At 44.5% G+C, this 13005-nt stretch overlaps 1 protein-coding gene across 2 annotated transcripts in view; it reads left to right on the top strand.

Annotated features, from left to right (window-relative positions):
* The window catches only part of LOC146185226 (acetylcholinesterase-like), a 332565-nt gene that overhangs the window by 124 nt on the left and 319436 nt on the right, over window positions 1-13005 (top strand). The gene's annotated exons all lie outside the window — the stretch shown is intronic.

The following is a 13005-nucleotide window of genomic DNA, read 5'->3' on the forward strand; positions in this document are numbered from 1 at the left end:
AGTCCTGTGAAACGATCGCCGAGTGCTCTGCAGTCTTGGCAATTTTTATGGCATCTAGAATGGTTGCAGCACTTGACACAAACTTGTCAATGCAGCCCGAACCTGCACAGGGGAATGAACTGGGACCACTACGTCTAGTCACAGCTTTAGAGGGCCGATGAATGTTTTTTAGGTCTGTCTCATTTTTTGGCTTGTGTTGCAATACTATAAGCAACTGCGCTGATGGACAGCCGTCATGCTGAATGTGAATGTTTCTTTTTCCGGATTGCAAACATTTCACTTTTTTTTTTACTTTTAAGACACCTCGTAATTGCTTCAATATGGGCGTCGTGTAAGCTATCGCGCTGGATTGAAAAGCAATATACTTTTACATGAGCACCCGCATTTGTTCCTTTTGCTTTCGTTGTCTATATAACATGTCGCTTATTTATCATATGCTTTAGGTATTTTTACTGTTTGGTGGTTTTATATCTTTCAACTTTATCTGCATGGTGTCAAGCTAAGCACAAGTATGCTGAGGAAAAGCCGCGATGTGAAGCGTAATGAAAACAAGTCATCATCACCACTATCAGTCATCATATTCATAGTAATCACCATCATCCTCAACAGAATCCACATGTCACCTAAGCCTGCTATAGAATGAAGGTCTCTGCTAATATCACCTACCTGTGATAGTCACAAACTTTCAAACATCACCTGTTCACTGCATGCTCTGCTCCGAGTAATCACACGTGCCAAAAGCGGGCCTGCATGCGCGAACAAATCAGCTACCCTTGCTGCGGTGCTCTACACCCCTCAGCTATCATATCTTTTTTTTTTTTTTAACCTAGAATTTATTCCATTAAAATATTGCTTCTTTTGCATGAACTGTCTACAAAACTTTGCGGAAAGGTCATCAAAGTCATCTAAAAAATGCAGAGCAACAGGGGTACGGAAGAAACGTATGAGGGTTTTCTGGGTTTTAAAGATAGCAATAACTATACACGAGGCCTTTCGGCTGTGCCAAGGAGCAGCGCTGAAAGACATGTCGTTTCCCCTCAAGTCTACCGCAAAGACCTGCTATCGTTCCGCTTGTGCGCATGAACCGGTTGTTTAATCAAATTTGGTACATATGCTGCCCAGACAGCATAAAGAGTTGGGTCGATAACTTGCAGGAGCCCGTATCATGTTTAACTCTGTAATAAAACGTTTGCATTTCCGAAGCAGCTTACCATTTTGATCCATCCTCCACAGCAGTGGTTTTACAGCCACACACACAAAATATTCGTTTTCTGTATATTTCCAAATAAAGAATAAACTTAGTGTAGAGAAGATATTTTGATAAGTCTGTTGTGCTTATTTCCTAGTTAAAAAAAAAAAAAAAAAACTATTACTTGCCTACTTGCTATATGCGGGAAAGCGTTGTTGCGTAGTTTTTCTAGATGCGCAGCAGAATGAAGGAAACGCTTATGATTGCAAAAGCAATACTACTCTAGGTTTCGAGCCTTCAGCGTAGCGCGATGATAGCAAAGTTTTACCCGCGGGATGCCGTGACGTCACACCCCACTAGGGTGAGAGCTGGGCTACAAACCCAAGCAGTCGGCGTAGCGCGGCGGTAGCCTCGTCTTACCCACGTGACGATGTGACGTCACGCCCCACGTGACACTAGGATGAGAGCTGGGCTACTAACTCAAGCGACCGGCGTGGCACGGTCGGAGCCGCGGCTCAGTTGGCAGGAGCTGCCAACTTGGGTCTCTCGTTTCACATGGGGAAATTATGTCAGAATCAGCCTGCTAGGACTCTGGCATTCACGCTACCCCTGGGGGGGGGGGGGGGGCGGTAGTGGGGCTTTATATATGGGCTTAGGAAGAAGAAAAAGATAAGAATGCTCGGTCGCCCGGAGCTAATGCTTTCGCTCAATATTTGGTTCAGCAGCGTTGAATTCTTGTAATTTTATTTGAAAAGGGATTCTTATTGCAGGAATGTAGAAAAAACAACCTACGTTTCTTGAGAAATACTTGCAGGGTTATTAGCAAGAACGCGTCAAAAACTAAGTGGCCCTGTAATAAAGCAAGGTTAGGAATCTAAAGCACTCAAACCGAGTACTGCTTGCGAAAGCTTTAGTTGTCGGATGCTACGACCTTCCGTGTAGGGTGCTAAAGTGTGGTGCTGTCTGCGCGTGGAACGATCAGCTGCAAATACCGTGCCTAAAGAAAAAAAAAAAAAAAGGCTACGGCGATATGGTATTCCGCATTAGCTTGCCCCGAAAAATTCCTAGTTTCGAGTTTCACTTCGGAGGCTTTTTTGTTTTTTCATTTTGAAAATACTACAAGTGGACATATAAGCATTAGACGATTTTTAGCTCTAACTGGGGTTCGACCTTGTTAGGCCGTTGATGTCATGCAAAAGCACTGTTTGAATGGCCGGCGCCAGGATACGTGCATTCGTCACGATCTGGCGAGGCAATCGGAAGTCAGACGGAAGCAAGATTATTGCTCAGTTTTGACTGTTTTCGGCGATATTTTATCTATTTCTAAATAAATACCCTCGAATTTCAAATACTATACCAAACTCGCTCCCTTTGAGCCCTGCGTACCCCTTCTCGTTAGGAAAGCAGGCTATAGGCAGGAAAGCGTTGTTCCGTAGAATGTTATGCGGAATTTTCAAATAAAGAGTCGTAATAAGCTGTCCTCGCGCAGAGCCCCTCCGGCGGAGCACGGCAAGTTGTGGCACAGAAAAAGAAAATCCCACGTGCTCCTTTCCTCGTGAGCTGGTAAAGCCATAACAAGAACAGCAGCGTGCTGTATGACCACTTAGCGTGCTTTGAAGGCGCACAGTGATGATACCATTACTGTCTTTAAAGCACGCAACAAATATTGCATGGAAAATATGACATAATTACGGCACTGTGGAGATGATCTGCATGGGATGTTCCATTGACCTATAGGGGTTGTCCTCTATGATTTGAGCCAAGGTTTTATATATGAAAGACATTTCGGACGCGAATAGAACCGGGTGGTAATGTTGGCACCCTATACACTAGATTTGCGCTACATATTTTCTCCCCTAACTGAATATCCCAATCTCATTCCTAATCTCATTCCTCATTCTCACTGAATATCCCAATCTTATTCCCCAAAAATGAGAATACGCCGACACTGTACAAGAAACCTCGCCGCACAGGAAAGCTGACTGCTCACGTGTAGAGCGGTATGTAGATTGAGTTTGCCGAGCTCACAACAAGGCGGATGCTTCTTGCGGCAGATAATGTGGTGTTTCACTGTGAAATGACTCCAAAGGAATTCCTGAAACCGCAGTAAGTATAAGGAATTTCAGAACTTTTACTCAGTTGGCAAACTTTAGGACTATCAGCGATTAATTTTCAGTAACGTCAAAGTAGAAGCTACGAATTAGTAACTGCGAAAACATCGTAAAAACTGCGCTTGGTCTCTGTCATGTTCTCACAAGATATTTTGAAGGCTGAATATTTCTTTATCATTGTAATTATTGTTGAGCAGGGAATTGGGGTGGTTCGGTCGTTTACTTCCTAAAAAGGTGCCGGATATAAAACTATCCTGAAAGAAATGAAGTTCATCTTATCATGCGACTAAATATGTATTTATTCCCTAACTAAACATGGACGGTCAAGTCCGTATACAGCTATTTTACTCCCCCTGCCAGAAACAACCAGTTTTCTCAAAAGACAGCACAGACGAAAAGGGGTTTTAATTATTCTAATGGGCTACCAGCGTACATTGATCTATGTGTATTATGTAATATTTAGTGTAACAGGGGCTGCGAAGATTTGTTTTTTAAGCGTTCGAGTATTTCTCTAAAGCGAAATGTGCTCATTACCACTGTTACGGATGCGCTGAATCCTTCAACGGAAAAAAAAAAAAATGAAATGCATAAATGGGTTTAACGCGTCATGCGACATCGGTTATATGACGTATGGTGTAGGGGCGGGCCTCGGTTTCGTTGACCGCGTGGGCTAGCTTAACGGGCAGTCAAATCCCACAGCCGAGGAGCGCCTTTCGAAACGGCCGGGATCAAACCCCCCGTTCTCTAAACCAGCAGTAAATGGCCCTACCACTGAGAAAACGCGACAGAGGTTTAACAGCAAAAAAAAAAAAAAAAAAAAAAAAAAAGCCAGCTCAATCGTGGATACAGAAAGCACAGAGTGACTGGTTCAAACTGAATTTTGCTATGCATGTTTCAGTAGTTGCGGTATTCCAAGCAGAAACGAGGATATACTATTTTTCAGCGTTTGCATTAAGTTACATTGACGGCAGCAACCTGTTTTGTTTTGACGCGGCGCCTAACGACAGCAGCGCTTCGTTTGAGACACCGCTTGTCAAAGAATCTCAAGCGCCGAAGACCCCGACTGATGATGTCCTTTCCAGTGTGACATACTCGATATGAACAAGTATATATATATATATATATATATATATATATATATATATATATATATATATATATATATATATATATATATATATATATATATATATATATATATATATATATATTATTTTTTTAATGGTGCGTGGGGGTAATAGCCTGTTCATATTTTTTTGTAAGAGGCAGATAGTTAGGCAAAAGTGCACAGGAAGCGTGAAACAAACAAAAAGCCCAATTGTGCACGCCGCACGCGCGCACGTAGATCAGTGCGGGCTGGCACGCGATGAGGGTTCGCCACGATGCTGCTAGGTGGCGACTCGATCTCGAAGGTCAATACACCTCACATAGTCATTCCCCCCTCTACTCTCCATTTTCAAGAAAGTTCGCGAAATATGAAAGAAGTCACGTGACAGAGTGCTTGCGCGCCGCTATTGTGCTGGCCTCAAACGTGCTGTGTATGAAAAAAGTTCGTCTGCAGTGCGACAGACAACGAGGAAGCGACAGGGCGTTCCGCCAGTTGCAGGTTTTTGGTCCTTCGCTTCATGTCGCATGAAAGCGCAAATTAATGCTGCTGGCCGTGCATGGCGGAAGCGATAGCGCATCAAAGTCTGCAAATGAAAATAGGAATACAGCTTTTTGATTCTATTTCAAGGAAGGAAAGCTCAATCAGTGTTGCGTCTTCACGCTACGAAAGACGGAAACCCAGACACCTTATACCAGAGCATAGCCGGTATCCTGCGGTATACAGTCGCACTGTAGCAGACATTATTCATGTATTGTACGTTTAAGAGCTACAGAGTGGCGATTCGCTAGCATCCATCGCGTGACGGTTTTGTATTTTCAGGCTTTCTTTGGAACGCGAAAAATGGACCAAGTGAGATCTATCATGCAGAAACAATTTTATCAGGGTTCCTAAAAGTGCTCTACACCTTGAGTATGAGACTTGGGTTCTGAAGCCAGTACTTAAAAAGTTGTGTAATCAAGAAGAAAATAAAAGCAGCCAAACTCTGCGTTAGGGACAACATTATGCACCTAGTTCCATTCGCATCACAGGGGCCTTTCATTTTTAAAACCTCGGCAGGCTAATGTTACGTGGGACAACCAATACAAGCTGACACATTTAGATTGTAAAAAAACGGCGCCCGCACGTCGATCAATCCCGAGTTGTATAAGTAGCACGCTCTAGAGGTTTAGAATCGCGGTGCGCGAGAATACCTGATTGACCTGTGTATACGGAACTCGACTGGCCTGGCCTTGCGTCCAAACTTAAGACCCCGCCCTGGCCCGTCTCGACCATCTATGTCGTAGTTGAAATGATAACACAGAAACAATAATGCCTGTGCACGAAAAGGAAACGTGCTGCCTTTACTTCACCGAATAACAAGTACAACGGAGCACAGCTACCCAGCCTGCGTCGCAAGGGAGCGAGCAACAAAGGAGGCAACGGCGGCGGAAGACCACATTTTTTAGAATATTTTTCTTAAAAACGCTTGCTTTTCTCAGAGTCGGCAAGGCGCCGATCCCGTGTTATCTGAGCCGAGAAAAAAGACCTGATTCAGAGCACCGCAGGTCTTGGTGCAGTGTGCCGCTTCTTCAGCGAGTTGTCAATGCCAGGCGCGAGCCACAGCAGAGGTGCTTCAGAGACGGTTGCGGCGTGAATCTTGAAACGGATACTGAAATATATTTCCTCGGAGCGAGGATTGCAATTTGTTGCTGCTCAGTAGACGGCAAGCGGCCCTTCACTTCGGTCACTGGCGGCTGGCGGAGAATTCTTTCCCAGCGTGACCGCGCCGAGGAGACGGGGGCCGACGTTTGGAGACAATTCAGATGGTTGACCGCGAAAAGGGTGTTACATCTGTCTTTGTACGTGCAGTATATTCGGGATTAATGAGCCCGGCTGGTCTACTCAAAATAAATATACGTTGGCCCTGTCCCGACTCGAAGTCAAGCAAAATGGACTCTCAAGTGATCCGCGCCCGGCCCACTGGCAGGGCTGGGTACGGGCTTCTGGGTCGGCGCTCGTGAACAGTTCGACTCGCTCTAGCCTCTGCACTATATACATCCTGCATGAAAGAGTGCCGGCTTTCCCCGTTTGCTTGCTCGCTTAGTGCAGCAACATGACGGACCTCCACACAACTCTGGCTCTTGCCAAGCGCCGCCACCGTGTGGCACTACATGTCTTGTGGGCGATGGCCTGTGGATAAGATACCAAAAACTCAAGTTTCGCATTACTAAGCGTAGTAATAATAGCGTGAACTTTTAAATGCGGCTACGGACGAAAGTGATTCACTCCATCAGCCTGTATTCGCCGTCACCTCACCATAGATCTCATTCGGGCGTTAGCAATTTCAACTTAATGGTGTTTACCTTATTCGTTGCGGTTAGCCTCCCAGTCTGTATGTTTGTTCCTTTCGTTGTCCTAGTTTGGATTCTTACCTCTGTGCCATCGTAGTGGTGAGATCGTTTGCTGCAATTTTCATGTGCTTGGCCCCTGCAGGGTGCCCTTGGCCAGTTTTGCGAAGCAACGTGGCATGTCTGAGCCTACCTGTGTCGTACGTGATCCTTCCGTCGTCCACGCCCCCTGCCTGAGCTTTGTACAGAGTTAGAAATGAAAATACATGAAGTTTCGGTGAGCTGAATTCGACTAAGTATCAAAGCGCTTTAATAGGAACCCGGTCGGGAAACTTCTGAGGAAATAGATATTATCTTGGGAGACACACCGGAGACACGGCGCCAGATAAAAGGCAGAGGCCACGCTTAGATCACGAATGACGATACATTATAGGGTTTTTTTTTTCTTTTTTTGGCGTTGAATAATTACTTTCAGCCGGGTTTCGCCATGTTTATCACGTAATAGGGCCACGATACACAGAAATAAAGCAGAGAGAGTCAAAGATTCACCTACTGGGCGTTTTGCGAGCAGATGATGCTTTCTTTTTTTGATTCGGACATTTTCTTTGGACGGCAAATAGAATGAAATCTAATTACGAGCTAGCCCAGACTTCAAGGTTGCCAAGTTTCTGTAGCAGAGATTTCGTCATTAGGATTGTCGGTGCGGTAAACAGCAGTTACGATACCTTTGAGCGCCATGCAACTCTTTATGCTATAGTGTAATTACCGTTTTGAAGCTGCGCCTGTGTGGTGAGAGGTGTGCTAATCGAGGATTGAGGAATACTTTGGAGCTTCATGATCGAAAGCTCAATTTTGTTCTCGGATTCACCTAAATGTAGCCGTTCCGCAATTTTCGTTTTAAATTGCGGCACGCAGAAAGTGTTGAGCGAATGAAGACGGTGATATTTTTTTTCGTTGGCTATCGGAGACGAATGTGGTTTTCTTTCAGTACCCCAGAGCAAAGTCATTCTATATAAATCACCTTAGTGACCTTCCCGCCAAACTGCTTTCTCAGTTGTAGAACCTGTTTTCTAAGGATATCTCAATGACTTCAGCTTGCAAGCTTCTGTTTCGCTCGAAATATCGATTTCTATAGAGACGAGCCTGAGTTCGTTGTGTATTTGTGTGTGAGAGAGAGAGAGTGGGTCGCGCGAAAGTAGCATGAGAGATCGATTGTCCCGCATTTTGGATTCAAAGCATTTTGTCGGCGATATCAACAAATATGACAAAAAAAGCTGCTAAATGAATGTACTGTACTGTAGAAAAGTCGGCACTTAAAACAAAGTAGCTCGTAGTCGCGGGATGTTTTATTTTTAAAATAGAAAATTTATACCATTTGTGGCAAACATTTAAAAGTTACGGACATTATGTGAAAAAAAAAAATCGGTGGTGGCTTAGCTTGGTTACGCCTGGATATCAGAAGCAAAAAGCTTCTGTGATGCCATGGCTTAGCGGGTGGTTCCTTGGCGTAGTTGTGGCTTACGTTGTAGCTCACGGTTGCACCTTACAGATATTCCATGGCTTATCATCACGGTGAAACAATGATTACAGCCGTACATCGCATAAGATTAAACTTTATTCCGATTCCACATCATCATCACCGTTACACTTCTGTATCGACGTAAACATAGCCCGGTGTAAGCGCGCGGCACCGGCTAATAGGTCAACCGGCGGAGTCGCGGCGGCGGTTGCGACGGCAGCGGCGGCTCCGACCACCTGCCTCTCTCCTGCGAAAGCAATACTACGCCCGGTCTAACCGCGTCCGTGTCCATGACCGTGGTCCCCTGGCAAGAGCTGCCAACTTCGGTCTCTCGTTTCACATGGGACGGTTATGTCAGACTCAGCCAGCTAAGACCCTTTGATATGTATTTCTAACGATGGAGCACACGAGAGACTCGGAGCTGACTAGGCTAGTGAAGATTTTTGCGTCAAAAACTATTGCAAATACAAGCTTCTTACTATTCTGGCTTCTTTCATAAAGCATCGCAATGTTCAAATAGTTTCGCCCTTAAATAACTTTAGCATAAAAAATTGCTTCTTGCAACAAGAAGGTATTTCATGGAAGTCATATAAAATGAAAGTATTTCAAAAGAAAATTTCTAGGAGTAACTAATACCCCCGCCGGTAAAAATATGCTTCTCAATTTATACATTTGGAATATAAATTGAGATTGTGAATACAAAAGAATAAACAATAAAATATTTACTAACGACACAAAACTTCAAACAGGATTCAGTACGAAGAATCGTTGTGCAACACATGTAGTCCCATAAAATGCTTCAAGCTAAGACTATTGAAAGCTGTGCCTTGAACAGAGCAGCTACAACATACCTTATGACCATGACGCTAGGACGAAGAAAACCATGAATGAACCTGGCATCACTCCAGAAGGCATGCAGCTGTAAAAGATTGAACGTGCGCATGCAAATGAGTGATGCATCGAGCGGCACGTCTCTACACATGGCACTTTTTTGTAGGTCATCGATTTAAGCTCAAAGTACTTACTCAGACTGAGTCCCGAACAAACATATTCGACGTGGCTGGAATGGTTTTTCCTCTATTGAGAAAGGTCTCATGCTGTCACCTACGTTAGGCATTTGTTTGTCTTGGCTGGGCTGTGAAATCCGAGCAATGTGCGGAGATAATTTAAGCTAAACGTTACGAACCTTGTGTGGGAATGACTAGAAAAAATCTTGGCCGAATTAAGTTTTACCGTGGTAAATGATAGAGACAGTATATGAACATTCCCCTTTCATCCGAGGCAGCACAAATAAAATGCAGAATCATAGGCGCAAATAAATCGTTAAGGGACAGTTGTTGATGGTTCGGGCTAGTTCTTTGAAGTCTTTATCACCAAAACTGAAACTGTATTGGCTAATATTATATTGTAGCTCGCTGCTACTGCTAGCATAGGAAACATTTTCCCGGGATAAAAAAGACCTGCGAATCGAGCCTCTCGTTAAAGGGTGCGGCCACCAGCGAGCCAGCAGCCACGTTGTCCAAGAGGCACATCGCACTTTTCTGCATACCACCGAAATCCGCCATTTCGTAGCAAAGTTGCTGCAGATGAAGTTATGTGATGTTAGGAAGTTAGTGAGAGACCGGAAAGCGTGGCATGATGTGGTCCATAGGGTCAGGAAGAGTCGGACACGATTGAACGACTGATCTGATCTGATCTGAAATATTGAAAGCTGACTTAGTTAACGTATTTTAAGTGATAGCATAGGAATTGTGACAGTGCATTAGTGCCATTGAAAAAATGGCCACATCCATGGGACATCAGCGTCATTGGTAAGCTCATGAGCTATCTGCACAGTCAGGAACGGTATTGGCGTCACTCGCCCACAATGCTGTGCCCCTTCATGGAAGAACTAGCGACGTACCAAGACATACACTAGATGGCTCACCCTACGCGAATGTCGGGAAACATCATGCAGTTGGCAGCCTGCGGTTGCCCACCTGTCTGGCTTATCTTTCTGGGCGCAGGCTTGTTGCTATCAGGCTGCGGCAGCGCGCTGGGTGGCGAATTAACGGAGGCAGTTTGGTGCGCATGGGCGGCATAGGCTGGAATGCACTTGCGCCTGATCGAGTTGTCCACAGGGAGGATGTGGACACATATGTACAGGGTATCCCTACTAAGATGGGCCGAAAATAAAAAAAGACCGGAGGGTTCTATAGAACACTTAATTTTTTCGCTTGCCTGAAAAATTAGTGGACATAAACTAATCAACGTTTAAAATATAATTTTAACGCTCAAGTGTGAAAAGAAAAATTGTCAAGGGGCCACGAAAATATTCCAACCTATATGTGTTTCCGACTAGGCAGCTTCAGAGTAGCCCTTTTTTATTTGTTAAAAATGAAAGCCAGTGGAGTTTAAAATATATCGAGTTGCAGCGGGCTCAGGGCCCTTGTATGCGCAGTGATTACGGCACTACCATCTGTGACTTGGTCAAACGCTGCCAAGTTCACTCTTTCTGAGTTCGTGCTGCTCCCGAGAAAGCTTCGATTTGCTGCTTCCAAGGATGTTCCGGTGCTTCTCTGGCACCTAGGTTAAAACTAATGCGGTTATATTACTCTTACAGTAAGTAGCATCGCCGGGCACTCAGAGTCGTTTAAATGCGGGGCCTCTGCAGTCAAAATATTGAATTCAAAAATATTTTGCAAAAACACAGGCAGTCGTACTGCTGATTTGAAACAGGCGCTTGGTTCACTGGAGCAAAAGAACATCGGTGATATAATCTTATAATGGTACTCCTTAACGGTTCTGTCAATTGTCCTGTATTTGTGCTGGGACGCTCAAAGTTGTATAAATTCACTGAAGAGCAAATGCTATTAATGATCATTGTTTTCAGTTCTATTAGACAAATTTAGCTAAATTTCAGTTATTTCATGTGCAGTTGTACTTCTTGTTTTGAGGTAGGCTGTCACTTTCCCTCTGTCTCCCTGCGGATGTAAATTCCATTGTCCAATCGGTTCATGATAAGGTTTAGTAGTTCAAAAATGCCGAAGAACGAAGTTAATAGTTGGAATTAGCCTGAGCGCAGATATGTTAACATAATCAATGCTGCATCGTTCCTTCGGAACATTCATCTTTAAAAAAATTACTTTTCAACTGCCTGGAATGAAACAGGTGTATGACATTTTTTGTATAATAGTCTGATTACGACCATGTGGACGGTAGTAAGAAATTACATTGTTCATTGAATCCCTACGGGTGTATTTTTCCAGTCTGCTTTGTGAATAATATGTTCCTTTGGTTTCGAATTACTCCAGGAACTGCCACTTTCTGGAGTGAAGTTTCAAGAAGAACGCAAGATTAACCGTTTCAGACTCCGTCCACACAAACGTGCACATTAGAAAATTGGCTCCTTGTTTTGGATAGAGTACTAAAGCTGGCCCCCTTCATGGATCACTGCCTTGTCGTGGCGGAGGGGCTTGCGAAACTCGATGAAGTCGTGAGCTCTGCTGTGTAGGGCCACCCAAGATAGACAGGTCACGGCAGAGAGTTCTGACAAAATTTGATTCACTGGAGAAGATAATGGCAACCCACTCCAGTATTTCCTGCCAAGAAAACCCTACGGTCAGTCACAATACCATTAATGATATGGCGCCGGAAGATGAGCCCCCCAGGTTGGAAGGCGTCCCACACGCTACTGGGGATGAACAAAGGGCGATTCCTAGTAGCTCCAGGACGAATGAAGCGGCTGGGCTAAAGCCAAAAGGACGCTCAGTTGTGGATGTGTCGGGAAGCGACCGGAAAGTCCGATGTTGCAAGGAGATATATCACATAGCAACATGGAATGTAAGATCTATGACGCAAGGTAAACTGGACGTCGTCAAGCGAGAAACGGACAGATTGAACATTGATATCATGGGTATCAGCGAGCTCAAGTGGACCGCAATGGGAGAATTTAACTCCGGCGACCATTATGTCTTTTATTGTGGGCATGAATCCAAGAGAAGGAATGGGGTCGCTCTCATAGTAAACAGAAGAATGGGCAAAGCAGTGCTAGGGTACAACCCCAAAAACGACCGAATGATTTCACTTCGGATCCAAGGTCACCCTTTCAACATAACAGTTATCCAAGTCTATGCACCGACCACTACTGCTGAAGAAGCTGACGTTGAGAGATTTTATTCGGACCTACAATGCCTTTTAGACCGCACCCCATCATCAGACGTCGTTTTTCTCATAGGAGACTGGAATGCTAAGGTCGGGAGTGAAGAAATATCTGGAATTATAGGCAAGGTCGGTCTTGGTGAGCCAAATGAAGCTGGGCAGAGGCTAGTAGAGTTTTGTCAAGAAAACAACCTGACCGTAGCGAATACTGATTTTCAACAGCACAAGAGGCGCCTGTACACATGGACTTCACCGGACGGTCTGTACAGGAATCAGATCGATTGTATTCTTTGCCGGCAGAGATGGAGAAGCGCTATACAAGCAGTAAAAACAAGGCCTGGGACCGATTGTGGCACCAATCATCAGCTTCTTGTTGCCAAAATTAAGCTTCGATTGAGGAAACCGCAGAGAACTAGAAGGCCTTTCAGGTATGATCTGGATCAAATTCCATTAGAATATGCTGTGGAAGTGAGGAATCGATTTCAAGAATTAGATCTAGAAGACAGAGCCCGAAGAGATGTGGACTGATGTTCGTGATATAATACAAGAAGTTGCTACTAAGGTAGTTCCAAAGCAAAAGAAATGCAAGAAAGCAAACTGGTTATCTGAAG

The sequence above is a fragment of the Amblyomma maculatum genome, chromosome 6, assembly GCF_055883805.1.
Source record: "Amblyomma maculatum isolate TAMU_Amacu chromosome 6, ASM5588380v1, whole genome shotgun sequence".
Classification (NCBI taxonomy): domain Eukaryota; kingdom Metazoa; phylum Arthropoda; class Arachnida; order Ixodida; family Ixodidae; genus Amblyomma; species Amblyomma maculatum.